The sequence below is a fragment of the Spodoptera frugiperda genome, chromosome 1, assembly GCF_023101765.2.
Source record: "Spodoptera frugiperda isolate SF20-4 chromosome 1, AGI-APGP_CSIRO_Sfru_2.0, whole genome shotgun sequence".
NCBI classification, from domain to species: Eukaryota; Metazoa; Arthropoda; class Insecta; order Lepidoptera; family Noctuidae; genus Spodoptera; species Spodoptera frugiperda.
The window spans coordinates 12,871,574-12,897,067 of record NC_064212.1 but is presented as its reverse complement, the minus strand read 5'-3'; the positions used below and the strand labels follow the sequence as shown (position 1 = coordinate 12,897,067).

The 25,494-nt window shown below is 34.5% G+C and overlaps 1 protein-coding gene across 3 annotated transcripts in view; it reads left to right on the top strand.

Moving 5' to 3' along the window:
* Positions 1-25,494, top strand: part of LOC118273326 (leucine-rich repeat neuronal protein 1-like) — a 245,848-nt gene that overhangs the window by 16,306 nt on the left and 204,048 nt on the right. The gene's annotated exons all lie outside the window — the stretch shown is intronic.

Here is a 25,494-nt window from a genome sequence, read left to right as displayed (position 1 = left end):
AAGTACTGGGTTTAAGCTATTTCTTTGAGACAAAATTACGCACCGTTTTCGTAGCAAACAGGCACCTAATGGAAAGCAGTAACCTTAGTATGAGTTTGTTATACGTCTATTGGTTGGTTTATTCGAGCTGGCCAATCAGAGCGCCGAACGCGTACTAAGAGTACTTTACAATAGTCTATTTCCGTCTAACACAGCAAAAATATTACTCATTGAAATTTAGAATATAGGTACAGCTGTACACCTACATACTACAACTAATAAACAGACTGGAAACTGTCATACGCGTCTGAAATAAAAAATAATCTTAATTGACACAAAGTTCAATATTATACCTATCAACAGCATATCAAAACGAATTCTCAGAAACTCTAAACTACAAACAAAACATTATAAAAACCCAGCCTCACACAAAAAACAACACAAACGACATCACTTAAAAACAATTATTCGAATCTTGAGAACGAAAGATTTATCCGATCAAACTGACAGTTTAACTGTCAACCAAAATACCCAGGGAGCAGCTGACAGCTTGATGAATGTACACGATAGCTCCCAAAGAATAATTAACATAATTACATCTATAGTTTTATTACTGGTGCAGTTAAATTTTTAATTATAACTGGTTTTATCACCAATTCGTTGGCTAGAGTTGGGTAATAAGTAATAAGGTGTTTTCCGGTGGGAGCTCGTGGTTCCCAGGTGTTATTTCCAGCAAGATTTTATAGCTTGTAGTGTTGAAATAGTTTTTTTTAGGTTAAGTTTTGGTCAGGAAGAAGGAAAATGTGGTTGCTTATGTCCAAGTTTGTTAATGTGGTTGAGTAATAAATTTTATATTATGACAATACCTACTAAGTTTGTTTTCGAAACCAGAATAGATTGGGTTTCTTGGGTTTTGCCAACCATTTAAAGGTTAAGCTAATAAAAATACTGATAATAAAAGATATGTTTGAACGCAGTAGGATAAACAAATACCTTACAGTTTTTGCTGCGCCTTCATTATAAAATAATAACCTCTACGATAAACCTTCTATTTGTATAACTGCGGTTTTTACGGTGATTTTTTAATGGAGGCCATTGATTTCAACATACTTAATAAAATAAACGAATTCAATTTAATCAGGTAACTAGTTAAATCAGCTAAACTTCATACCTTATTGGTAGCAATAAAAAAGGGCTCTTAACAAAAAATGCTACTCTACTGACGGTTTCTGGACCGAAGCCAAATAGCTTGTTCCAAATCAAAACATGCTCCAATCAAGAACTACTTTAGTAAACCTGATCGATCCTCTTTTTCTCATCCCCGGCTTACCACGGAAATTACGCTCAAAACTCCGTATGAAAATTAATTTTAAAGTATTCAACTATCTTTTAATCGCGAAGTTGAAAGTCATTTCCAATAGAACAGCACCGTGATGAAGATTAATCACTGTAGAAAATTCTAACATCGATTTTAGGAGCTTTAATTATTTCAGGTTTAATGAAATTAAGGATTCCGTAAACCTTAGTCAAGATTATGGAGCGGATTCGCAAATTAAATTGGTTATTCTTTAGGACGAACGATAATCCATAATCTATTGAGATTTTTCATTTGTAACCGAATCAGTCATGATCTATACATATAATAAAATCGTAGAAAAGTGCTGTCTGTACATTGAAAATAAAAATAAAAAAAATAGCAGGGGTTATTGTTATGTCGATGTCGAACCCAAAAATGTAATTAACTTTTTTTTGTCTGTTTGTCTGTTTGTCTGTTTGTCTGTTCGTCTGTGCGCGCTAATCTCAGAAACGGCTGATCCGAGTTGGATGCGGTTTTCACGAATATATTGTGGGATGCTTAAATTTACATTTAGTGTTTGTTTCATGTCAATCGGTTCATAAATAAAAAAGTTATGTCAAATTAAAGAATCACGTTGAACATTCTATGCTTATACCATTAATCTCCGCAACTATTTGACGGATTTGGTTGAAATTTGGTACAGATATAGTTTAGAACCTTAGAAAGGACATAGATATATTTTTATTTCAAAAATCAAAAAATAAAAATAAGAAATAAATTATTTATAAATAATTCTATGTCGATCGTTACACGACTTCGGTTCATGTTATTGTTTTAATTTATCGAAAAAAAGTAAATAAATAGTAAAAAGGTATGAAAAAAATAATATCAATATAATAAAACATTTAGTACAAAGAAAATGCTCTAACGGAGTATAGATAATTCTATGTCGATCGTTACACGACTTCGGTTCATGTTATTGTTTTAATTCATCGAAAAAAAGTAAACAAATAGTAAAAAGGTATGAAAAAAATAATATCAATATAATTAAACTTTTAGTACAAAGAAAATGCCCGAACGGAGTATAAATAAATAAATCCAAGTTGTCTTTATCCTCGATAGATGGCGTTGGGATCGAAATAGATCGTGCTATGGTTTCGTTACATTCATTTGGTTGGGTATCGGCCGAGCGCTTTGGTACTATCGTAGAAAAAGTGTATTATCAGTCGTATGATTATTTTGTCTGTAGTGGTCCTGCTGTTTCGTATATTCTAAATTGGTTTCGTTGTATTTGTCAATTAATAAGTTTATTTGTTGGGTTTTCCTGGTTTTTTGGTTAAACTATTTAACGTAGGTTTAGTTTGATATCGATTATTAGTAGTTACTGTAGTTAGTTTTTTTAATAAAATTGTAAGTCTAATTTTTTTTTTAATTAGATTAGATTTAAGTCGTTTCTTTTAAATTATTTAGTTTAAGCTTGGTTATTATAGCATAGAGGATAGGTTGTAATATAGTTTCTTTTTTAATTTTTATAAATTCGTAATTCGTAGCTTTCTTTATTTTTAAGTTAGTTTAAGTCCGTTTTTAAACTATTTTTTCAATGCCCTAAGTGAGTATACATCTATTAAATTCAAACGCAGAGCTCATTATGTTGATTTTTGAAGAGTTCCCTGGAATATCTTCCACATCTCATTTTTGAAGAGATCCCGCGAGATCGGGAACTATGTGGTTAAAACCAAAAATTTGCCGGAAGTCACTATTCCACGCGAACGAAGTCGCGGGCAAAAGCTAGTTTTAAATAATTTTATATAACAAAACTCATGATAAAGTATGCCTTTTCCCACTTCTAATAATTATAATATAAATCTTAATTATATTTGTTTGTAAATGAAACAGCTACATAAACCTAATCAATTTGCCAATTACCTAAAAGAAAAATATGTCATATCACTCCAAATCCTACTAAGATTGATACAAGCATTTCCAAGTATCAAACCGTTCTCTCCAATCCTTTTCTCAGTATCAAATATATCATAAAAAGCATCGACTCCACCTTCCAAACAATCTAATAGCCTTTCTCCATACTAAATCAAAAGCCATTCACATCGAATGTATATCGGAAACTAAATCATTATTCAATGTTCCCAATTGTATTATGAAATAATTATTTAGTAGCGGGACTTTGGGAAAAGATAAAAGTTGATTATGTTACACCGTCTGATAACTTTTAATTAAGTTTACACTCAGTACTCGAATAATGTTTATTCATTTCAACAATTAATTATTACGTAGCGTTGAAAGCTTTCAAAAGCTTCTGTTCTTGTAATAGTGTTAATTTTTGATACGGCCCTCCCTTTATCTTTATCGAATTCTTTTACTTTTTCTCGTTCTATTAGTAAGAATTTAATTTCGTTTTTGTTGTTATGAAATCGTCTCATTTTCGATGCTGAATTTGGCTTCTTATCATTGAAATTGTTTCAATTTAGATAAACGGACGGTGTAATAACCATTTATATGTATATTCTGAGTATGCCAGCAGCATACTTACATTAAGTTTTATTCAATAAGAAATCACTTACAAAATTGTAATCGTCGAATAATATGGCGGCTAACAAACGGTCAATTTAAAAAACGTTCGAAATCCGTTAAGAAAACAAAACATTCCATTCGAAATTCAAAAAGAGTGAACAAAGAGCTGTCACTCAAACGCAGAATAGTCACGCCCATGGAAGGTCCAATAAGATGCCTCTTGCCTCGTAATTACTCATGATTCTTGGTCAGTTCCGGCGTAATGACAGGGTACGATTTGATGATGCATTCTCTAAGGTCATAGAATAAAAAGGAATGATGTAAGTGTGTGATTAGGATGATAGTATTCATTACTTTTTAATTTAGTTCGGTCAGCGTCCGTGTTTTTTGGTATCATGGATCCATGGCGGGAGAAGACTGCATTCCGTACTTAATGTACTTCAAATAGTTTATTATAGAGAACATTATAAAGCGATTCTTTACACGAGACACGTGTACGAGACAGTGTGTTAACAATCATGACACTGAATGTAACTAGTGAAAATTTAATTCAAGGTTGATCTTACTTCAATTAATACGGGTTTAGAACAATAATTCCACATAATTGGGCATGATTCAATGCTAAATTTAGCACCTCTGCCGTGCTTAATCTATGAGTCAACGGAGGAAGTGATAATTCGTAGTACAAACGTACGAATCTGTGTTAATCGCGTTGTACGAGGTACATTGCCGGCCGCAGTAGGGGAGCGCCGCGTCACGATTGAATATTTAATTGAATGTGGAGCGTACACGGCGAGGTTAACGGCCAAGTTACTTGACCGATGAACGTGTTAGGTGATAAGGTGTTTTGGTTGGGCAACCTCCCTTTATTGGTTCCCTTCGACTGTTTAGCTTTGAACAAACACCTCGGTTAGTACCAAAGTCGGTTTGTGCGTGCTGCAGCTGAGCATTTAATACAACGAAACTAATTCATTCAAATAGAAAAAAGTGCGTGATCAAAATGGTTGAACAAATTAAATTGATGTCTACAAATTAAAATCCAATCACAATTCACGTTATACCCTTACTATCAAGATCGTTATGCAGATTAATAGTAATTCGTACGTAATTATTAACCCTCCTATGCGAGCGCCCGGTCTCCGAGACCCATTGCAATATTCGACGCAGATTTTGACACAGACGCGTCAGCTGCCCTGACACAATGCTGTGATCCAATTTTAACGTACATCTGCCGCAAATGTCAAAGCTTATAGAATAATCTCAATTTTGCTGACTTGTTATTTGATTGCGTTTCGATTTTAAATCGAATTCTAGTTGGATTTCGTGTTCAGTATTCAATGTAACTTACGAGTATTGCTGTGTTACAAAGCAACAAATTAATTTCATAATTAAAGTCTTTTCAAATTGTGAAACGTTTGAAATAAATTAACAGAGCTACTTTGAATGTACCTACATTAATTTCGCTTAGGACTGTTTTAGATATTTTTTCGTTACACCCATAAAACAAAAGGTCTCGTTAATTGGGAGAGCATGTTTTTCTAAATAAACCGTAAAAAGTACCGCTCTAGTATGGAGGGTTGCCAAAACGGATTTTAATTTCGTCCAAAAAAAGGCTAAGGGAAAATAATCGAACGAAAATCGAGACTTTACAGGCAAGCGCTTTGAATTAACGAACGACGATATAAAAAGTAGAAGACTATACAAACTGAAGTGTGTTGACTTTCTAAGTTTTTGTTTTAAGTAAAGTTAAATCAACAGTTTCGTATTTTTATTTTGGGAGGAGGAGGAATCATCCACTGACGTTGCCTTGGGCGAAGTGAGAAAGAGTGTCAGACTCTTACTGACTAAAAACCACCCCGTTCCTACTCCTGCTTTTCGAGCCGGAGCCCCGATAAACCCGCTAGGTAGTCCGCAGCTCCAAATAATAGTTTCGTATAGCGACTTCAGATAAACGACTCATTGCTAGCTCCAGTTGACACAATTCAAAATAAGTAAATCAAAACATACTACGCAGCAACTAAATTAAATCAATGCAAATGCAACAAAAACCCTTTCTACCACCCTTGGTGCGCCAAGGAGCACTACCAAAAAATCACCTCTTTTAATATTTAAATAATGTCTTTCATCCATTAGGAGTTTCTATTATACTTAACACTGATACCGCTCCCCCTGGACACTCCTAACAACGGGTGTCACAAAATGGCGACTTCTAACGCGCGTGAATAATTTTTGTGACACAAATGCAACCGTTGTTGACTTTAGTCCCCCCATTATTACTTTTTACGGTTTAACAAGCTCGTATTTTTATTTATCTCGTTGTGTGAATTGTTATTATACATCTTTTTGCAAAGGGTGACAACCCTAGTTGCGTTTCGCTAGGGCTGATGTCATTGTGGTCGCTAATATCACCAATGTACGGTGACGATTTTTAAAACGCAATTTCTATTCGATTTATTTTTATTTTTTGCATATTTTTATTAATTGAGAGCTATGCTGGCTCGAAGCTTTGAAGCTATTGTCGGAATTTTACTGTCTGTATAATATTCAATGAGCCATAAAAATACGGTGTAATATTATATATTATTTTTATAATAAAGCTACTCTGCAATTTTTATTGTGTGTAGTAGCAAATGTTGAAACGGCAAAACTAAATAAAGCATTAATTTGCATTTACCGATTTGCATTTGCTGTATTTATTTTAGGTCTTTATCGCAAATCTACAATTACAATAGTCATATATTATACAGAATGGATTACGATCACGCGGTAACATGTAAAACAAAAATGAATTATTTGCATTTAAAATTAGATTGTAAATATTTACATAACTGTACATTTCGAAGCTAAACAACACGGATCCTATTAAAAGTAAATCAACATTAATTATTAGTCGGCTTCGGGACTGGGGCAGTTATACAAAAACAATTATATGAAAACATGAAACTACAACAGCTGACAACTCCCGATCCGATCAACCCGAACACTGCAGCCTAAACAGAAAACAATAGACCTTTCAACAATATAACGTCGCGTCGGCTTCGAACACGATACCAATTACGAGTACGTTATATCGATACTGGAAATTTCAAATTAATATCGAATTATATTAAAACTTTATTAGCTGTTGCGCTCTATTCCATTGTGATTTTTGTTCGTAATCGAATAATTCATATCGATTTTCCTAATATTACCCTCGCAAGGTAAATGTCAGTCATTTGTTGATATTATCGAATGGTATTGAACGTAATTTCACGTTTGATTATTTATTAATTTTAATTAACGTGCGCGCTTGGTAATGGTCAATTGACAGTAATTTGGGAATAGGATATTTTATTTATAAAGCCGACTGTAATGTATGATTTCGATGTTAAAATGAATATTCTATTGGTCTCTAAGCATATATCCAATGAAAATATCACAGTACCAGTGTCAGAATGTGCGAAACGTCAGCTTTCAATAGAGCCAGCAGTCACTAAAATTCTGCACGAATTTTTCATCGCACGACAAACTGTCAGAATTGCTAGCGTGGGAGCAATATTCGTTCGGTTTTTTTAAGCACTGTAACGGAACTATTAACCTGTGTCAAGCAAAGCACAAAGCGTCGGTTCGAGTGACCACGTTTTAACAACAATTTCACCGTACAAAGACCAATTACGATACCTCGGGTCGATCAAACCGGGTATCGGTGAAAAATGGGTATCGTTTCAACCGAACGCGAGCGGTGGAAGGGTTGGACCGTTTCAGAGAAATTTTGCCGGGTGATCGATGTTTTCGCGGAAATTTTCCGGACAAAATCCTGTGAACATAAATATCAGATTATTGGTTTAATGTGGTCAAGTGTTTTGTTTATTATTCACGAAAATGGGATTTATTGGGTGGATTGTGTGAGACATCAAATTAGCTAATGGTTTGAAGCTACAAATTAATTGTTTAATTTGAAGTTATATATAGGTATTACATTTTAAAGACAGTGTGACAAGAAAAAATAAATTCATCAAATCCTTTACAACTCACATAGACCCCAGTCGCTTAGTCGACATTTTATTAAAAAAAAGACTAAAATTTCTCCTGTGCGTAATATTAAACTAACAAATATTACTTGAAATGTGAAATCAAAGACATTTGCTCACAACTTTGTAAGAGGTACTTCCATCACATTATTAGATATTCGCAAAATATTCCGATCACGAACCGGTGTTCTTCAGGAGAATAAATTTAATTTATTCTACTCCACCCGTTACCGTTTTTCATAACCTGATATATAAAGAATTCCAATTTTTATCGTCGAAATTGTTATTTTCTACATATTAGCTGTGTAACTGTGTTATTTTGTCGAATATTCTCCCTTTATTTAGTACCTGTAATAACACTCGTTCGCAAAATATTGGGTGTTAATATCGTAGGTGCGTGTGTAAAAATCTTGGAAGCGGAAATTTTGTTTAGATATTAAGGTGCGTTCATAGTACCTATATACATGGGAGCGTACCTTCTTAGCCAGTTCATTAATTTTTTAATTAAACGATGCCTCGCACTAGTATTTTGTCTTGTGTCGTGGGTGCGTTTACAAAGAAACACGTTCACATACACATCACACCCAGACCCGAAGCAACAATTTCTGGATTACACAGAGTTGCTCTGTGTGGTAATGGAACCCGCTACACGTTGCGTGGCAGCAGGGTGTTGTAGTACACTATGACTTTGCTTTCAACTAACCTATATGGCAGTCATAGAGATGTGTTCAACTGTGAATATCTTGTGGCTATCATAGTGACAGTGAAGCTGAAACTGTAACTCGCATAATTTACGTAATCATTACTTAGTATAACGTATAATATTAGTAATATATAATATAATTTATAAAGTATATACGAGAATTTGATAATAAATTCTAGTTATAATAAGCTTATAGTTAGTAAGTTAATAATTAGTATAATATTTAATACCTAAATTAGATGCATATTTAGTTACCAGATAAATTGCTACATCCTAACAGGGTCATGCATTATATTAGTAGTATATAATGCCTCTATGTATTATAAGTAATCCGAATACTATTTCTATTTCTTATCTTCTATACTTCTAAAAAGTAACAATTGAAGCGAAAATTCTCACAGTCGAGGAATAAAAATAAAAGTAAGAAGTACGAGCAACTGTTTATCATCTGTAAGTTGCAACATTTTACGGGAGAAATGTTTGCTTCTACGATGTCATGCAATCTCTCACAAGTTTCGCCCCTACAGCTATTTTTAAAACCAAACACTTTCCGTGTTCTTGCAAGTACTTGTACAGTCAGTGCGTAAACTATTGGTGTTTAACAAACACATGAGTTTATATTGTAATTTTCGTGAGACGTACTAAATTAATTATTATGTTTTTCGGCTTACTCACGTAATTATTTGAAGAGGAACTCGACTAGTTTCTAGTCTTAGTGAATATGAGCCTCTAGCATGGCTTGAAACTAGTCGAGTTTCTCGTCAAATAATTAACAAATTAGCTTTTTAATTGTTGTTAAGTTCGATGGATGTTACCATCCTTAGATTATATTATATCCATAGATTACACTATTTGAAGTCTTGATAAACTTGAATACATATTAATATCTTACATTGAAATTTCAACCCTAATGGCTTGCCAGCAATAAGATTGAAAATTGCATTATAAGTGTATTTATAAGGAGTAACGTAACGGAGTAACTAACGTTAGGTCAATAACCCAGATTTAATGGGTCAGTGGAGAGAAAAGCCGACAAAGTGCGACTTGAACTCGAGCACTAAGGTTTCCATACCATCACACCAATCAGTATTGGAAGACTTGCAAAAATCACAATCAATCTTGTTTGACGAATCTTGTGTCGCTGAAATTAATCAATGATATTAGTTAGCCTATTGCAATACAACATAAAAAAATAGGAAAATAACATTTTAAGTATGGGAGCACCATGCTTTGGCGCGAATGTGTCGGCTCAACCGGAGTGATACCTTGTAGAAAACCGACGTGAAACAACGCTTGATATATACTTTTGTGTGAAGGAATAACAAAAGACTTGATAGAAAATTTGTCGATTATCATGGATAAAGACTTAACCTGTCTAGAACACTAGAGATAGACAAACAAATTACCCAATTTCCAATCCAACATTACCTTTCCTACACCTAAACAACTGCCAAATCGCGAAAAAAACTATTCCGCACAAAACTTCGTACTTACTGGAGCGAAACACGAGCAACATTTTACCAGACCTTCAGGGAATTGCCGAAGTTATTTGGAACAGGAAACATGACGGACTGATAACCCTTACATGATAAATATGTACACAGAATTTCACATGAAGCTGTACATAACCAGTATAAATTGACCGTCTGATGTACGGCATGATGATACAAAGGGGGACCATGATAAACTGGTTTTGTATAACTCGCCGTGTGCACATAGAAATGTATTGTACTGTACTACAGGTTTGAACTTTATGACCCTTATTTCCTTAAATAGAAATTAATCTATTTTAACAAATATTAAAAACTTAAGAGATGTTTTTTTTGTTGATCACGCTAATCTCCTGGTTCTGAAAATTCTTTTTGTTTTGGCTAGGATTTGTAAGTGTGGGAGAGCCATGCTTCGGTACGAATGGCTTGACTGGAGAATACCACGACTTCAACAACGTATGTATGTATGAGTAAGGTTACCGGAGCCGGAGGCCCAATTACCCTCCTACCCTATCCCCGATGCCTCAACAACTTAAATTCCTAACCCCAAAGCCGGCAATGCACTTGCAACGCCTCTGGTGTTGTCTCTCACTTGAAAAAGTGTTCATGGGCGGCGGTGATTGCTTACCAACAAGTAATCCGTCTGATTGTTTACCGGCTTATTCCATAAAAAAGACACAATGGAAGCCGAGTAGTTAGAGATAAATATGTATATAGAAATGTTCGTGTGTCCGTACCGCAGACTTGAACTTGATGACCTCAATTTCCTCCGACTATAGAAATTAATGAAGCAACGTAATTATTTATTGTTACAACAGATTGCAAGTGACACATATTCCACGCCCTATATTGGTTCGTTATCTCGTTTGTCACTTTGTACATATTGTCATTTATAACTGAGACATAATTACGGACTATCGCTGCATACGTCAAAGTTATTAGTTTATACTGCAGTTTGTTACTCGAAAACGGCTGCACCGATTTTTGCGACAGATAATGTATTTTTCGGCATCGTCTTCGCCATGATCAGTAGAAAAACAACGAAAATAGAAAGACGCGGAGACGTCTCGCAGCCTACCCAGACGTCACCGCGTCTACACGCGCTGCTCATGATTAAGGGTCCCTCTATGACTCGAAAATAGTAGAGCTTTTTTTCATTAATGTACTTGAGTACCGTGATTTTTACTTAATTTAGTATGTCTCCCGATAGTTATTATTAATACGAAAATCTCTCTCTCTCTCTGGTCGGTCCTTCATGTCTGAAGATCGTGGTCATGGTGGGTGATTCTGGCGCGCACGAATTGTCTCCATCGGCTTCTGTCTGATGCTATGCTAACGACGCTATAATACGAAAATAACATACCAAAAATGTTTTATATACCTCATTGAATTTGATAGTGTACCACCTAAAATTCTCTCAGAGCCGAATATTCAGCAACGGCCGAATCCGAGTACAATTTTCGGCTTCCTTTGCACCCAGTAGCAGACAATTCCTATACACAAGTACTCTCAGACACCCATTCATAAACTTTAAAGCGAACTACAAAAGAACAATGGAAACCACCGGAAGAGTAGGGCGATTCCCATCGCTGCTTAGTGATTTATGGCGTAATTATCCAAACTACTAGCTATTGGCCGAATATTTAGCTCGGTATTCGGCGAAGCTCGTTCATCTCGGCCCGCCTTTAGTGCGGCCATCTGTCGGCTGAACTTATGATCGATATTCGGTACCGGGATAGTGATTGTGAATTAAGAATATTTTGATTTATGATTGGTTTTATTGTGGTGCACTGTTGCATGTGAAGGGTTAAGTCGTGTGGAAAATGAAAAATGTAATAGCAATCCCATTCAAGACTACTGCTCTGTGAGTTTTTGCTATACATTTTTAATTTGATAGATATGGCACGCGCATTTTGCTATATAGAAATAATTGAAAGCTGGTTTTGATTGACAACCTTTGTGTAGTAATAAAAATAATATAAGCCTCAGTACCTACATAAAGCTAGAATTTAAATACAAATTACCTACTCTTTCAATAAAACTCGTTTCAAGAGAATTTTAGAGCAGAATAAAGAGAAAATATCCAATAAACCTTTAACAATAATCCAGTTAAGTGCGGATATAACCAGTTTTAACTGGATCTAACCAGTTATTGGCGGGGGTCGTAAATTTTACGTGTACCAATAACGTGTTGCGATGTGCATGTGACATAAGCCGTGTTCGACTAAATTGGACAGCAATACCATCGTGCTTCGGTTCGGTGATAAAAATAGAAGCAATTTGAGACTTTATGCTTATTAGGTTAAGGTCGAATTCAAGTTTGTTTTCAAAAGTAACGTGTTTTTTTTTCTAAACATTTTGGGAAAACCGACGTTTAATTTATGATTACACAATAGATTGTTTGCATGTCTGTTTTTCTTCATAGAGATGACTAATTGAATATCTATTTATAGTCATAATATCCAGACATATGGGCAGAAATCCAAAAACCAGTCAACCTATTAGTATTAGTATTTCAATCTAAAAATATCAATTTTGTTCGACATAAAATTAATCCCATATTCAAAGGTCACTCTTGTGCAAAACACTACTCATTCTATTAGCCGCAAAATGAACGGCTCATTGGCGTAATCACTTTCAAACTAAAATATTAATAAACTTCAAAAACTGGCTTTAGGAGCTACCCTAGAAGCCAACGTGATTGACTGTACATATTTAATAAGTCTAATAATGTGACAAAACCCTTTCTAGAACGTTCCAGCTTCCATGTTTGATCCGGCAAATTTTGTCAAACACGTCTATGAAGAATAAAATAAACAGGGGACATTTTAAAAAGATTTATGCTCGGTACTTTCTGAGCGTTGCAAGCATAGAGCAGTGCATAGAATGTAACACAAAGCTGCCTGTAAAGCTGTATTATCGGCATTTTATAGAGAATGCATTTGCCTTTGAGTACAATTTATGGGAGGTTTTATTTAAAGTTACATAGTTGTTAAAATCTACGCTTTTTGATTCGGAAATGCGCACTTTTGTGTTGTTTTCTGATCTCATAATGCTTTTAGAGTTTTGTTATTTAACTATTTATTGTTTTAATGATTGAATTTATTAATGTATTGATGAAATTAAGTTCATCAAGTTATACATTGGATGATCGTGTTTGGAGGACTCATTTTAAGGAAGATGTGTCTGTGTTCGGAGACCTCGCTTCTCTATAGATTTTAATGTTAGAGAAATGTTTAACGCGAAAGATATAAAGTGTGGGAGAGCCATTCTTCCAAATCCCCGATTCTCCAACAACCCTTAAAATCTTAACCCCCAAAGGACCGGCAACGCAACATAACAACTAAACTAATTACATAATTTAAGTCCTCTAGTATAAATTATGCAATCATACAATATCCAATCCTAAAACTAAAGTTCACGTGAACGAAATGTTCCGAAGCCGGTTCGTACAAACTCGCGCATCAATAAAGATAAAATATACAAATATAAGCAAGCACTTATAAGGAAGTATGTAGTAATAATGTACTCATATCGCTTCATCGAACCACATTACTGCATACATAACACTGTATCTATCTATCTGACACAAATCGGAGACGTCGACGACCGATAGATGCCGATAGCAGCCGATAACGGCCGATAACTGTGTGATAGTGTTGTCTACACAATCGACGTCAGTGTTGCGAAAGTTTACTTTATTTTATGAACTAGTGTTGTACGCACGGACTGATAGTCGAGTGCTCACAAGCGGAATCGTCGAGCTAACTAGGAATATAGAGCCGGGCAAACTATTATTGCTATGAAATGGAGTGATACCACGGCCTCGAAGAAAACCGGCGTGAAACAACGCTTGCGTTGTGGTTCGTCGTGTGAATACGGTTACCGTAGACCCAATTTTTTGGCTTCCGACAATTTTCTTAATTCTTTAACGTACGTCTTGTATTCACTAGTTGGGACCGAGACGTCTGCATAGAAGTCCTTCATCACCTCGCTGCAGTTCATTCCGATGTTTACCATGACTTTTTCCATCACAGTTTCTAGTAACATACTTCCTACCATACATTACATGGGATCCAAATAACTTCATTAGAGGACTGTCCAACTGACAAACCTTTTAAACATTAATATTTGCTTTGTCGTCAAAAGTGTCTTCTTGACTTTTTAACTCATCTTTAAGAAAATAGTGAATGTTACATTTCATACAGTGTAGATATCGCCCTCAATACATAAAAGACGCCATATTAGGTTATTCCACAAATACTGGAATACAGTTAAAAAGAGTTATAGGTTTAGATAGTGTGCGATAGTCAAAGTGCAGTTATTAGCCATTATTGTAGTTATTCAAACAGTTTGTGTATCAATAACTAGGTGTTGGGGTTCTTATCGCTGGTCGATCCTTTATAGGTTCACGTAGAACTATTGATTAGCTGTTTGATTGTGTAATGTATGATGTATGTGACTGGTTTATTTGTTTTTTAGCTATAAAGACTATATGCTATCGAGTTCGAAATTGCTGGTTCCATTTTGAGGTTAAAAACTGCAAGTAGGTGTTTAAAGAGCGCGGTGTCTAATGCTCAAACCTTCTCCATGCGAGAAAAGGCCTTTGGTCAGCAGTGGTCACTTAAAGGTTGTTGATGATGATGTTGTGATGTTAGAAAGATTAATGAGCATGATAAAGGCATCTACTTTGGACAAAACAAAAGAAATTACCTTCTCTCATCATCTTCGTATTCTGATTAACTATTCATAAACCCTTCTAACTCAGACAAAAACATCTTAACTAAACAATATTCCCATCTTTTATGAAAAAAAAAAACTAAATACACAAGGAAGCCATTACAATTTTGTCTGTCAGTAACAATATTTTTATTACGAAAACACTCTTTCTCTATTAGCATAATAGCCACCTAGCTTGTAGACAAAATAGACCAAAATCAGAACAGACAGACTGACGCCATTTCAGTCTAGATTCCCTTTTAATAAAACTGAGAATAGTACTCTAAGGAACACTAGGTTATAATAGAACATAGTTTTATCTAGGAACGGGGGACGAATCACGATGCAATTAGAACTTAAGAATTCAATTGACAAAGCTAGGGAATTTTCGCTTTAAATTATTTTGTGTTACATAATGCTATGTTGTTGGTTGAGTAGTTGATAGTGTTGACTACTAAGTCTACTATCTATCTATTAAGACTATCTTGTGTTCCTGGGTTGTTACTGGCTTATTACGCTGTTTAGTGATAGCACAGAGTCAAGCGAGAAGGAGTAGGAACGGGGTTTTTTTCATTAATGTACGTGAGTACACCTGCCTTGTCCAAGTAGAATTTACTATTGAATGATCTTGTGTATGGTCACTTCACTTAGATACATGGAAACCGTTCACCGTGATAGACACACCCAGTCCCGGAACATCAATTTGTTAATTTAAAATTGTTCACCTGATACATTACACCGAATTAAAAGGCTACAGGTTATGTTACAGATCTACTTAAAATAAAACTTAACTACTTGAAGTATAATTTTTAATGAGTGCTAATTACAAAGTACTTAATTTTAACTCGCTTTTAATGTAAGCTCATTAATACAATTATTGCACTTTATTACTCAAGAAATAAGATACATATTTCAATTTACGTCCGTCTTCTGTTTTACTACTAAAGTAGATACGATATAAGACCAATTAGCTTTAAGAACAAAATGTTTTTTTCTGGTACGTGGGAACTCATTTATTAGTAGCTAAGTAAGTAATTATTATGAGACAATTGTGTGAAACAATTTGCATTATAATTCGAAGTAAGTAAACTCACAAACTTGAGTAAATAAGTTTAGTGTCATCTATCTCTGTAGCAAAGCCCATCAAAATTGGTTCAGTCGTTTAGGCGTGAAAGTGTTATAAACCAACAGACAAGATTACTTTCACGTTTGTCTGTTAGGGCCTCATTTCGTCACACGTTCGTTGACATGGAGTGGTAAATATGTAGATATATGCATAGGTATTAGTTAATAGTAAATCTGTAGGTATATTTCTTAGCTAAAAATGACGGTTTACTCATATAAATTAATGGAGGAAAGCCTGAAGCAACGCGAAGAGTCCCTCTGTGACTCGAAAATAGTAGAGCTTTTCTTTTTTAGTTAATATGTCTCACGATAGTTATTATAATAAAAATGTGTATTTCTTAATTTTGTTCATGAACTTATTAAGACTAAACTGATGTTTTGACTATATTTAATTTTCTTCTTAGAAAGATTACTACGAAACTTTACGAACTCATCCTTAAAACGCTCAGTGAAAAAATTACAACAAGAATAGATAAAAAATATAATTAAACAAAATAATCTAACACGAACATGTGATCACTGTTTAAAAATACCTCTCAACAACAACACTGGCAACCCTAGAAAACCTAATACACTTTCCTCTAAAACATGGCAACACGTTTATCGATTCAAAGAGTTTCTAAACAAAGAGTGTGGAGTGAGTTAGTCTTATTTTATTCTAGTTCGCCTCACGGTTCCTGTAGACTTACGTTCAGCTAATGTACAGCCACTTTATCTGGAATGTCAGTGCTATTGAACATTGTATACGTTCCTTTAAAATGGTTCAGGTTTTAAAATGATTGGTGTAAGTTAGGTTTGGATGTTTTTGGTGATAGTTTCTTGAATTTTGAGTATGATTTGCGTAAGTTATGGGTCCCTGTTATGGCTTGAAATTAATCGAGTAACTCTCGTTGTACAGTTTTGTGAATAATCGGTAAATTACATAAGTTGTTTCACTTTAAAAAATGCATTGTCAATATTAGTATGTAGATAAAGATAAAAAGATATGCAAATAAATCAACATTACGATCTCACTACAATTTACTTCAAAGAAACATTCAAAGAACTACACTTATTTTTAAATATCATATCATATAAAAAAATAAGTGTCAAAATTTCAATAACCCTCTGACGCCTACGTTCTTACTCAAACCATCATTACTATCAAATTATCATAATTTTGTCTATGAAATAAACACCAAACGCATTACCCCCTTCGGTTTCTGTCGGGAATGTTCGGCTATCATCGGTAATCAAAACCCGATAGGTTACCCACACATTAAAAGTGACTATTTAACGCGACGTTTCATATAAAAATGTGCGTTATTATACATAATACGTTGTAATTTATAACTTAAGTGTGTGTGGAGGTTGTATGGGTAAGCTATCGGTGTTAAGGTTGCCATTTAATGTAGAAAATTCATAATTATTGGAGAGTAAGATTATAATTGTAGTTTTTTTTCTTGTTACAGGTACGTACCAAGTTTATGTGCGAGCAGTGACGAGTGCAATGTTTGCCTGAACATAATAATGAAGTGTTGGATACGATTACCAAAGTTAAAGGTATTGTAGAAATACTTGTTAAAGATTGATGAAGCCTTTTGCACCTTTTAACATCATTTTTAAAAGCCAGCAACGCACCTGACTCCTCCTTGTGACTCCTCTGGTGCTACAGGTGCCCAAGAGCGGTGCTGATCGCTTACCATCAGGAGACTCGTTAGCTCGTTTGCCACCTATGCCTTAAAAAAATATATTGTTTAAAAAAACGTCATACCCTTCTTCCCCGAAAGGGTACATAGAGGTGCACATTACGGCACGTAATGCCGCTATACAATGCATATCCACCTTTCACCATTTTATTGTACCATTTGCCAAATACTGGGTATAATAAAAGTTATTAAACTTTAATTAAAGTAATATAATAACTTCAAAATTATCTTCAAAACATAACACTAAAAAAAGAAAACACAAAAAGCATCTCATTACCCCACGTACACAGGTTAAACACAAAACTATTTCAATATAAATCTGTCAAATTAAACATTAAAACGGGCAACCCTACAAGAGAATAGAGAGGTGTCGCGGCGGCCATGACACTTATTGCCTTAACGCAGTGAAATTTCTCCAATTAGTACGTTTCCTATCAAATTAATAGCCCATAGTCACAATGGTTGGTGTCCGGTTTTCGACCATAAATAAGCATTAACATTGAATGCTGTGACACGGCTACTAACACTGACTTTTGTAACAATTGTATGGGAGATTTGTCAAGATAAGGACGGTGACATGTCGTATGTGACAATGAAATGATAAATTAAATAGAAGCTTGTAATCAGATACGAGTTTGTCTGTAATGGCTAAATAATGTCTGTTTACTGGTTAGTTGTTGCATAATGCTGTCATTTTTTTTTTGGAGTTTCGTAAGTAATGTAGTGTGTGGTTAGTTTGATGATTTCACTTGCATTTTTTTTTTTTTAGTTGCTTTTTTGATTTGAAAGTTTATGATGTCGAGCTTTTTGCCAAAAGCCAAAACTTCGTGGTTACTTTCTAAACATCCATTAATATTTGTTTTTTAAACGTTGTCCCACACTAAGATTTTCTGTTGTGTCGTGGGTGCGTTTACAAACATACAATTTCACATACACATGACACCCAGACCCGAAGCAACAATATTTTGTGGATCACACAAAGAGTTGGTCCGTGCGGGAATCGAACCCGCTACCCATTGCATGACAGCCAGTTACCTAGCCACCGCATCAACAGTGCAGTCGAGATTACATAATCCAATGGGATATTCGAACAAAACTCTTTCTCCTCAGCAATGTAACAAAGTAAATTCATCCCTAACTAATTCAAAAAAGTTGATCGTACATTTATTCCTACTATATCAAATTCAAAAATTCAGTTCAGTAATCCGACAACAGAGAGACACAACGAGCCATCGATAGCCGTTTATTTTATAATCCACTACCGAACATCACAATAAAATACTCAAAATTTGTATCTAAAAGTAATTTAGTGTAAAAGGAACAGATATTGACGTCAATAATTTGGATTTAGTCATGTAAGAAGTGCCAGTATTAGGGATTAATGGAATAAACGAGAAGTTTATTATTAGTCTCTAGTAAAAGTTCGTTTTCTTAGAATTAGGAGTGGAAGGTTGAGTCGAAGGATGGAAAGCGTAGAATGGTAAAGATACAGTCTGAAAAATACATTCGCACTATTTTTTGACATTCAAGAAAGACTTTGGTCAATATCATAAGTAACAAGGTACATATTATTGACTCGCGTGGTGGCTGGAAAACTGGCTTCGATTCCCGCATGGAGCAACTCTTTGTGTGATCCACAAATTGTTGTTTTGAGACTGGGTATAATGTGCATGTGAACTTGTATGCTTGTTAACGCACCTACGATACAGGAAAAAAAAAATCTAATGTGGGGCAACGTTTAAAATTGTTTTTTCCAGAATCACTCACTAAAAACAACACACATCCAAAACAGCGTAAACACATAAAGATAACACCATATCATACCTAGATTACAGAAACTCATTAAAAATCTCATACACAGTTCTAAAAGGTACACATTACAGAATAAATAGACAAAACCGTTCCTCAACTCGAAAGTGTAACTGTAAATAGTGGAAAGAAATAAGTTGAAGACGAGAATTGAAATTTTGCGGACGGGGTCGGGTTCGCGGGAGCACTTAAGCAACACATCACGAAATATTCATACTAGGAAGGAACATCTTAAGATTCCGAATATGCAAATATTACTTTGCCAACGTATGAGGTGTGGTGTGTGTGGAGGAAGGCAGCGATTTGGGAATTATGATCTTTAGATGTTGGTATTAGGGTTGCAAATACTTAAACGTTCATCGTCATTATGAACAGGCTATATGTTGACCATTGCTGGCCAAAGGCATCGATTTTGTTTTAAGATTTTCAATTTTATGAAGTGTGTGATTTTATGTGACTCAATGGATGAACAGGAACTTTAACTATCCATTACATGTATGATAGTGCTGTCATTAACTATGAAACTGGAAAACTCGATCTTCTTGAAAGATTTTACTCTTCCCAAACCGAAATAAATTCACAAACTTGCTGACACAGTAACCGCACCTCACACAAGAATATATCTGCAAGAACCCCGGCTGCGTTTAGTACGGCGACAATGCCAAGTCGTTATTACAAATTATTGCACTTTTTACTTATGCTCTCAAACGCTTTTATATTTTAAAATGGCGTAGTTCAAACTATATTCCATTTTACCTTTCTACATTTTTATTGCTTCATCTGGATTATCGATACTGGTTGGTTTCGGTTAACGTATCAAGAATGCTGCTATGATTTTCTAAAGGAACATTCCCTTTTGTAAATATATCTCGGTGCACTTTTTGAACTTCTCCTCTATGATTATTTTGAACATAAGTATTAGTTTTGCAAGTTTATGTCCAAGAAGTTTTAGCTTAATCTTCTGGTGTACCAATGAGATCCTCATTGGTCCTGCTTTTTTCATCGTCATCACATGAGCCACAAGACGTCCACTACTGAACATAGGCCTCTAGTGACTTCCAGATAGGCCGGTTGGAAGTGGCCTGCATCCTGCTCCCTTAAACCTCTACTATCATCACTATTAGAAGCGACCTGCATCTACATCCCTAAATCTTTATTATCATCACTCTACCTTTCTATACTTTGCCCTACATACATAAAGATTACAAGAACTAGATTCCTTTTTTTCGCACGCCTCCATCTTGACACAAAGTCAATATATATTTAAGAACTAATTCGTCGCCTCCAACGTAAAACATGTATTACATAAGAAAGTACTTACAGGAATGTTTCAGGCGCTGAAAATCGATAGGCGATGGCTCTTCAGCTGAAATCTAAGACGTTTGAACTGTGCTGAACTTAGTGACTTGTGGTATTCAGTGGTTCAAGTACTTAACCAGTGTTACCTATCTGATGGGTATAGGTTTGCTAACTCGCTTTACATAGATCAACAGATTGATAACTGATGGTATATCTTAGTAAACTATGTTGATGGACATTATACCTATTTCTTTCTATGCATGATGGTGTGCTGCAATTGACTCTCAATCATTATTAAACTACAGACGCAATGGTCGTGGTGTAAAGTTTACTTACCTGTTCCATTTCAAAATAAAAAAAAATCCTGTTATTTGGCATTGAGACTGCGTCTATCTGATGAAATATCTTCGGAAAATACTGGAGTTATTTTAATTTCATTTATGATTCATCATAATAACAATTTCTATAGTCTTTATGGGACTTAACCTCTGGTCTACGGATAATACGAGACACAATAGAAAACACATTATGTCTTGTGCAGATTTACACTCCAGCATACTACAGGTTAAGAAGATAGCTCAAAATGGGTTCAAATAACCACTACACCTTATAAAAATAAACAAAAACCCTCATAAAACTAACAAAAACGGCCTTCCAATCTCAAAAATTGTCGATAAAACAACACATAGAGGTTTAATACCATTCTATAGATACTCATTTGTTTCACCATAACCCATAAGGCATGGTGGAATAAAGCTATAAGGTTGGTAGCGAAACGGTGGATGCATGAGGTTTATGATGATTGCGCGTCAAGGAACAATGGTCTGTTATTGTTTATAGGCTGAACGAGAGTTATAAGATGCTGGATATGGCTTTACAAAGATGTACTTGTATTGAAAGTATTAGTTTAGTTCCTTAGTACTTAAAAATACGAGGATTCAGGCGACTGGGACCACTAAATAAAAATACGATAGATGAAAACCTAAACCTAACCAAACTACTTGAATTAAGAGGCTCAAATTAATTAAAAATAGATTAAAAATACATTTGAATTCACAAGACTGATTTTAAAGATGTTAAATAGTTAAAGATATAATGTTTGAAATTATGGAATATTAATATTGTTACTTATTTTAAAGTATTAAAATTTATTTTTATTACGTCTCTTGGACAAAAGGACCACAAAAAGACCAGTTACCATTGAAGAACCATTACCACACACTAAAATATGTCTCAAATGAGAAAAAAGAAACATCGAAAACTAGCTTCATAAACCACATCACCATTGCACTTTCCTAACCACAACAATCTTCAACATCAATACAAAGCTGCACTTCAAAACAAAGCGAGAACGATTTAGCAAAATTGTACGCTTTACCCGTCATATATCAAGACCAATACAGTTTCACCGTAATAGTAACTCTAGAGTAATCGGCCGCCATTATCTTCCTTCCTTTTGATAAAACGTAAAGATACATAGACTCCGCCATTTTAGAAATGGTCCAAATACTAGTGAAAGTTTTCTAAAGGATAAGATCGCTTGTTAAGACGTTTGGTACCGAATTGTACGAGTTTTTATTGTTATTCGAGATAGCTAGTTGTGTTTTGTTTGATTGTTGATGATTCTTTTGAAGTTTTTTGTTTAATTTTATATAGGTACCTTAATTGTAAAGTAATTTTGTCTTGTACTAATTACATTAAATATTACTTTTGTTTTTGCATTTATTTCACATAATATATGCAGTTGTATGCATGTGGTATGCTTAATGCTGTTTTACAAAAAATAATGTTAAATAAAACCTACTTAAAAGACCAATATCCCACAGACCTTTAGTACTACAAAACATTGGTCCTTCGCTACACAAAACAGTTCCAATTTCAAAACCCTTTTATTTAAATCGTTCGAAAATTTAATTTTCCCTCTCGGTCGCCATTTCCATTGTGCCAGTATCTGTGCAATACTTTCGTATTATACTCGATATCATTCGGCCTCATCGGCATGTTCGTCACGTATAGCCCCTCGCTCGCTAACGATGCAGGTTTATCAACTACACTGGACACAGTTGAAAGAGTTACCTCGTGAGGGTTAATATTGAGATAAAATGTTATGAAAACTACGTTCTGAGGTTTTGGATGAACATTTTTGTGATAAGGCTTGTTTAAAGTTCCGTTTTTAACGTAATTTATGTATAAATACAGATATTTTATTAACATCAAAGCCTACAGTACATTTTTTCGTTGTTTAAAAAACATCTAAAATTTACTTAAAAAAAACATTCAACAAAAACATATTTTTGAAGCCACAGAAAACGATACAAAAGGTACCTACCTACATACCAACCAACATGAAAATAAATTCGCATTTTTTCATGCGCAACACGAACCACACGACTCTTTTATTGACTAGAGGCGCAACCCGATGCCGCGCCGCACGTCTACGCGAATCTCCGCGGAGCGTATGAATCTGCGGCGCAGAATGTAATATTACACTTTGCCAATGATGTGAAATATGGAGACGCCCCAAGCGCCTGCGGTGTCGATCCCATTGTATATGTGCAACTGTATAATGTTGAGGGGAGGTTATTTTCCTCCGAAATGTGTATTTTTATAAATATGATAGATATTGACTGAGTATTCTGTAAATATAGTTATTGGTAGTACAAATAACAGAGCAAGATAGTTGGTTTCATAAGCAGGAAAAGTATTATTCGAGAATTCGCTTCTAAAATTCCTAACCTACATTTGTTTGTATGTATAATGAGTTTAAGTTTAATCATGTTTAGTACAGATAGTATAATTGGCAAAATGTGGGCGTAGATACTAGATAACAGTCTGTTTTCAACACGATAATACAAGCCGCATTATTTATCTAGCCTTTATTTCAAAAACATATTTTTAAGTATAAAACAAAAACAGTATTTTGAGTTCTAATTTGGAAGTAGAACGTATAACAAGAACAGGTCAAAGATAAGTCTAATATCTAATCTTTTGCATAAACACAATGATTCCATGTAGTGTCTGTTTACAGGACACGGTTTCTTTACATAATCTACAGTTTCGAAACATTTCTTTTCATATCACATGCAAAATCAGTGTCAATCCAATTTGTATCTAATTACCAAAGTGATAAAACTCTAAATTCACTATTTTATTAACTGTCTATCTATCTAACTGTTTAGCAATCAATGTTAGGCGAAAATCAGTCTTATTACTACAGCAATAAAGACGTAAATCGGTTATTTAAATCTTATAATAACAAATGCAGTCGTGTCTGTTTTGTTTTAACAACTCTATGTTACTAGGACCACATAAAGGCGTTGTGCGGTTCCCGACTCGTCCCTTCTGACATTCTGAACTACGTCCGTGTAATAACTAGGAAGTAGTGAAACTATTCCCTGTTATCCTGCAATAAGTTGGAGTCGACTTAGTTATAATAATACCGCTTGTCTTCAAGCCAGAACAAGGGTATTCAGAATTGTTACGATGTTGCGAAGCGGTTTGTAATAAGACTGAATAAGTTTATGTTAAATCTACAAAGGGTGAAATTGTTTAATATTACTCTAAAGTAAAATGTAGACAGTTATTCATTGTACAGTTTTAAAACATTAAAAAATAATTATTAAAGAATAAAGTTTCATTAATATAACATTAGTAAATGTGTCCTCTCTGCACTAATATTCGCTTATAATCTTTGGAAACAATGAAAGTGGAGTGTGACTGGATATTGGCGCCGTTGTGTCCCTATTCCGTCCCATATCACGTTACTTTGAGGTGCACATACAGTTTGCAAGCATCTGTGATGGTTTGCAAACCGATTTCTGTAATATAATATTTATTAAACACAATTGAATTAGAGACATAAATAGTCAGAGTTTAAGGACATTGACAAAAAATGTTTGCGGATAAAAGGACCAGGTTTTATGTTACTTGAAAATAAAGGTTTTTAAAATAAAGAAGGTAATTCAACACACGAAAATCATAGTCAAGTAGATTCTCAATATTATAAAAAGATTTTGATTATTTATTTTAAAGCCATTTTTTTTTTTATTCAAAATGTTACGTAATATTCTAAAAATCTATGTGTGTATGGGTAATATCACCAAAACTACAACTATCACAACAAATCATGAATTACATACATTTCAATATATCAAAGTCCAAAAACGTTCCAATTTCACTAGCAATCACCAGTAACAATTTACCTATCTCGTGTCCCAGGCCAAATGCCTCTCCAATAAAACATAGCCACATAGCCGGTACTAAATCTGCCACAAAGTACCACTGTTTATTCGCTCAAACTGAATAGACTACAGTTCCATTTCAAAAGTTCAGTGGAGCTCTCGGAGAGTCTTTCAGGTAAATGGGGGCCTATTTTTAGTTAGAAGTTTCTTTCGAAAGTAGCGGCGAGTGGCGGTGTTGGCGTGATGATGGATCTTGAGGGTTAAGCCCGTTTTCAGGTCAAGTTAAATGTGTATCGATGTTGTCGTTTCGATCTAAACATAGTAGATCGTATAAAATAAATATCTGCTTTTACTTTTTAAATTATTCTTGATCTCAAATTTATGTAATGTGCATTAAATAAACTAGGTATGTTTTGGTCCTTTTTTGTATTTTAAATCAAATTTGAGCCTGAACTAACGAACGTGTATGTAACAACATGTAGGGTAACCTTGCCGGTACACCTTAAAATGTCACCTGTGCGTGACATCGGTATAAGAATTGAACCCTACAAATATTATTTCATCAAAGTTTGTATACTTTAAAGCAATGGAACTAATGAAAAATGCTCAAAATTACTTTAATTCAATGTCTAACAGAAGTAACTAAAAAAAATACACATTAAAAC